At 28.6% G+C, this 5,768-nt stretch overlaps 1 long non-coding RNA gene across 1 annotated transcript; it reads left to right on the plus strand.

Annotated features, from left to right (window-relative positions):
- The first annotated feature begins 3,984 nt into the window (after positions 1 to 3,984).
- LOC111692552 lies at positions 3,985 to 4,742 on the plus strand. The gene is made up of 3 exons (XR_002763265.1): positions 3,985 to 4,075; positions 4,128 to 4,250; positions 4,563 to 4,742. It is a non-coding gene; the product is annotated as an uncharacterized LOC111692552 (long non-coding RNA).
- The last annotated feature ends 1,026 nt before the right edge of the window (positions 4,743 to 5,768 follow it).

Genomic DNA, 5,768 nt, shown 5'->3' on the forward strand with positions numbered 1-5,768 from the left:
ACCGAAATAGTTTAGAAAGTGAGTTTCTTGAGAGTTCAGGATCAGATTATATTCCACCATCAATTTCTTCGGGCAACACAGATTTAGGTAAGTTGATATTTATTATATTTCAAATATTGTGTTTCGTTGAATAACTTTTCTTTACATAAAAACTTAACAAAAATTAGAAAATAGAAAATTTTTTCTGTAATTCACACTCCATGTCTATGTTTTGTTTCATATTTGAAACAATGTATTATATATATGTGTATGTAACAATTACAGTTTTTGATGTGGGTTCAACAATTTTTAAATAATTCTGAAACTGCATTTTTTTCCCAGGGCCGACATTTCAAGATGGAGGTAATTACTTAAATAATAACAAAGCTGAGTCAACCGATGACCGAAATAGTTTAGAAAGTGAGTTTCTTGAGAGTTCAGGATCAGATTATATTCCACCATCAGTTTCTTCGTGTAACACAGATTTAGGTAAGTTTGTATTTATAATATTTCAAATGTATTCCTTTTTCTTTATGTAAAAACCTGACAAATAGAAAATTTGACTTGTTTATAAATTTATTTTAGTTTTCAATGTTGTAGGTTTATTTAGTGATTCAAACCAAATCAGTACTAATGCATTGATTAATGCCAAAAAGAATGATAACAAAATATTGAAAAACCTAGATGCATTTAATGAAAGCGGAGATGTAAAATCTTCAAGTAAAAATTTAGAGGGACATCTTAAGAGAGATAAAAGAGAGCATTGTATATATTGCGAAAAGACTGTCACTAATTTTGCACGACATTTAGTTCGCATCCATAAGAATGAATTCGAAGTGATCAAAATAATGTCACTTAAAAAGGGCTCTAAAGAACGAAAAATTTTACTAGATGAAATTCGTAAGAAAGGTGTGTACTATATTATTATAGTTAAAAATTAAAAGAACAATGTTCTAGTAATGAATATTCTACAAAGTATGTTTAATTCAGTCAGTTAACTCCAATACATACGTAATGTAAATTAAATACCTATACAGAAATACATACAGGGCGTCGCAGATTTTAATTAAGAATATTAAGGACTCTGTAGAGGAAGTAAAAATACAACCACTTTGCTATAAAAACTTGTTTTAAAAAATCTTACTATACTTTTAATATACAATTAAAGTTATTAAAAATACATGTTTTTTCAACTCTATTTCAGAAACAAACCAATTGCTTTCAAATTTTATAGTTATATGCTACCGTAACTCCTTTAAAAAAAAAAAATTGCGATAGCCATTGGAAAAAATTACTGATCATTTAATTATTTCAAAAGATGGTAAATTGAATTTAAAAATCGACCTGTCTGGTCACTACTTTTATCCACACTGTATGAATTAAGCTACTGCTGAAATCAATTTCAATACCATTTATGAATTTTACTGTCATTGTAGGTGATACATTTAAAAAAAAGAGGTCTGATGATTGCGGTTGCATGTCACCGAGTCATATTAATCTGAAAAAATGTGAAAATAAATGATTTACTGCAGCATTTAATTGTAAAATCTGAAAAATTTGTATTGTATTTTTATTTACTCTACACACTGCTCGTGGTTAAAATTTGGGTCACCCTGTAAAACATTTTTAAACCAGACATTATATAAGATGATTCTTTAACATTGAGAAAAATGTCGAGTAATTCCTTGCCGAAAAGGGAAGGTGTCTGTATAAACTTATTTCCAAATACGTCTACAAAGGGAGTTACATCTCTAAAAGCTAGGTTAAAATTCAGAAAATTAAAATTAAAAAAAGAAAAAAGTGAACTATGTTTTTAAAAGGCATTTTGAATTGCAAATTTTTGAAAGTTACAACAGAAGCCATAAGGGATTGCAATGTTCAACACTTTTTGAAGATCATAGATAAAACTATTAAAGAGATGTAAGTCCCACAGATGTTTTTGGAAATATATTTATTAGAAAATTCCCCTTATATTTTAACAAGGAATATATTGTTTGAAGTTTTTCATAATATTAATTATTATTTTAAAAATTGGATACAAAATATTTTTTTAAATCTACATTAGTTTTTTTTAAGTATTAGTTTTTTAATTACCATAATCTGTATAAATTATTACTGCACCAATCACTAATGGCACTGTATAATGGCACTTAATAATAATATCAAATGAGAGAAATATGTATTTTTATGTCATATAACATATTGTCCAAAATTATGTAAATCACAATTTTAGTTTTTTGGTTTTTCTCTATTTGAGTAATTTACCTCCTGAGGAAAATTTAGAAAAAGCATTTTAAAAATATATTAAATATTAAATCGATCCTTGCACAAAAAGAGTAGTGATGTGTTTTTTATTTTTATTTATCTGTATTCCAGTATGATATTTTTGGCAAAAATTTTCTGTAAAAAATAATATTAATCCTTTTCAAGTAATGATTGATTTAATATATTTTAAAAATGTTTTTCATATGTGGGGAAAGTACCCAAATAAATAGAGAAAAAAATATCATACAATTTGTAAACCTGTAGATTCTATATTTTAGGAAACTTCATTAATGCATTTGGAAGAGAGGGTGTTATAAATCCAGTAAGAAGACCTCGGGCTATACTTAAAAAAAAATCATCTGATTATTTGCCTTGTTCTGAATGTAAAGGTTTTTTTACAAGGACATATCTTCATAAACACATAAAAAGGTGTCCCAAAAAGGGACAAGAGGCAAATTCAAAACATGCTCAAGCGAATGGATTAACACTTCTTTATTTATCTGGCAACACTGATTTTGAAGATTTAAAGTTAAAAATATTTCCTCATATGAAATCTGATGACATTACCAAAATAGTTATAAACGACTTCTTAATTAAATGTTATGGTCAAATATATTTTAGGTGTCACAAAGAGAAACATTTGATTAACACGGTATCCCAACGCATGCGAGAATTGGCCAGATTCCTTAAGATATTACGAAATGAAGAACCAAAATTGAGTCTTATGGATTTTCTAAAACCCTGTTATTTTGACCAACTAGTAAGCGCAGCTAATCAAATTTTGGGCTATAATGAATACAAAGACACATTTAAAAGCCCTTCTCTTGCTCTAAGGTGGGGAACAGTACTTAAACAGGTCTGTGATACTGCCATATTTATTGCTACTAAAGGGAGTGATGAGGTAAAACAAAAAGAAATAACTGCACTGAGGCAAATGATAGACACCCAATTTCGGTTTTATGTTTCAACAAATGCATATAAGGATTTATCTGCAAAGAGCTGGAAAAAGGGCAGCATGTTACCACTAACGGAGGATGTGATAAAAATGAATGAATTTGTTGTTTTAGAGGAAGAGAAATGGTCAAAAAAATTAGAAATCACTCCAGATAATGTTTTATACCTTCGAAATTTAACTGAAGCTCTCTTGGGCCATGTTATACTTTTGAATAGAAAATGTTCCGGTGAAGCACAACGAATTACAATCGAAGACTATTTGAGAAAAACGGATCAACCTGGTATGCAAGATATTTATCAATCACTAACAACAGTTGAAAAGGTTTTAGTTAAAAATATAAAACGATTTGTTATTCGTGGAAAGAAAGGTAGAGCCGTACCGGTAATTTTTACGAAAGGCATGCAAGGTCACACAGAAATACTTTTAAAATCAAGGAAATTAGTGGCACCAAAAAATCCTTACCTCTTCGCTAACCCAAATACCAAAGATAGTTTTTTATGGTCATATAAAATTTTAAAAAAAATTGCCTCTGCTTGCAACGTTTCTAATCCCGAAGCAATAACAGCCACATGTTTACGGAAACACATTGCAACCATTGCACAAATTATATCTATGGAAAATAATGACCTGGAACAACTGTCAACACATCTCGGACATGAAAAAGCCACGCATTTAAATTACTATAGAAAAACTGATGATAAACTTCAAATAGCAAAGGTGTCTAAACTGTTACTACTCATGGAAAAGAAATCGATAGGTGAATACCGAGGAAAGTCTACAGATATCGATCTTGAAATTCCAGATCTAGAAGATGATACGGATCAAGCATTGTCAAACGAAACAGATGATTGTGATAATGAAATTGAAAACATAAAGGTAACTTAAAATTAAAAATTTGTGATTCGTAATAAAATTATTCGTTTTTTAGCCTGCAGACGATAAATTTCCTCCAATTAATAGAAAAAGCTCCAGTCGTTCTACATTTGCAAATGCTGAATATACTACGACCCTTGCAAATAATGAGAATACTATTTCTCTTACAAATCCACAGGTAACAAACATGCATGCACGAGTATATAAATATATTTATATAAGGTTTCTTAGAAACGGAAGTACATTATACGGGTTGTAAAAAAAATAATGTAGATTAGTATGTATATCGTTTGTTGTAGATTTTATTTTAGTTACTATATTTGGCACATAAATATTTTATCAAATCAATACTTAAAAATGAAATTAATGTGTTTCTATTTTTTAAAAAGTGCTGTGTATATTCTGTCCTTAATATAATTAGGTTAATTACATGTGTATAAATATTGTTAGTTCGTTTAATATTATTATTTATGTAACGTTTTCTCAACAGGTAAAAAAGGGCCGAGTGCTAATTCCCTGGACAAAAGAACAAAAACGATTTGCCGAAATATTTTTCAGACATCATTTACTTCATAAAAAGCCACCAAAGAAAGGGGAATGTGAAGAACTAAAAAAATGCCACTCGTCCACCTATAAAAACAAAACGTGGCAACAAATAAAAATATTCATTGTAAATAAATATACTAAAAAATGAGACAAACTTTCTTGATTGATTTTTATAAATTACCTTTTACCTATATATATTAATGTATTATTTTCATCTTTTAAGAAAATTTTTCTATTTTTTGGGTATTTTGACACCTGTGAAAAGAATTAAAAATTAGTGAAATAAACCCTACCGCCAAAAGAATCAGTCTAAGGTTATTTTTATGAAAATAGTTTTCCCAAATCAAAAAATTTCACATTGAAAAAAAGCAGACAAATACGAAATATAGTACAAAAAACACTTCACTTTGTATCATGGACTTCAGAAAGTTGACGTTTCGAAAATCTATTGTTTTCGTTTTTAAAAAATGTTTTTTTAATTCTCGTTAAAAAAGAAGTAAAAAATCAAGACGAAAATAAAGATTTTCAAAACGTCAACAACTTTCTAAAGGCGCGATACAAAATGACGTGTTTTTTGTCTGTTTTATTTAATGAGATTTTTTGGTTGTGCAAAACTGTTTTCATAAAAATAACCCTTGACTGAACCTTTTGGCACGAGGGTTTAGTACACTAATTTTTTAATTTTTTTCACAGATGGCAAAAGACCCAAAAAAAAAAGAGAAAAGAAATGAAAACTATACCACAAATAAATAATTTCAGCAATAATTTAAGAAAACATGAAACGTTATTTACCTCTTTATTTATGATTTTTTTTAATCTTTAGAGTGGCAAAAATACACAATAAAACTAAAAATTTAATGAACAATGCTACAAATAATATCGGGCAATATATGGAAATGTCGCAAAACATTAAACATAACTAAGTTAATAGGCTATTTATTATGTCTTAAAAAGCAAGGTACTAAGGAACTACAACGTTTATGGGTTTTTATTGCTTGAATTGTTCAAACGGTTATTCAGAAAGAAAAAACCGCGGAGTGCTATTAAATTAGAGGGTGGAAATTGGAGATAGGGGTGAAAATGCAACCCTTAAGGTTTTTTGAGTATATCTCGAAAACGAAACAAAATTTGAGGGTAATGCATAGGAAAA

This window comes from Anoplophora glabripennis, unplaced genomic scaffold, assembly GCF_000390285.2.
Source record: "Anoplophora glabripennis isolate ALB-LARVAE unplaced genomic scaffold, Agla_2.0 scaffold1782, whole genome shotgun sequence".
Taxonomy (NCBI): Eukaryota; Metazoa; Arthropoda; class Insecta; order Coleoptera; family Cerambycidae; genus Anoplophora; species Anoplophora glabripennis.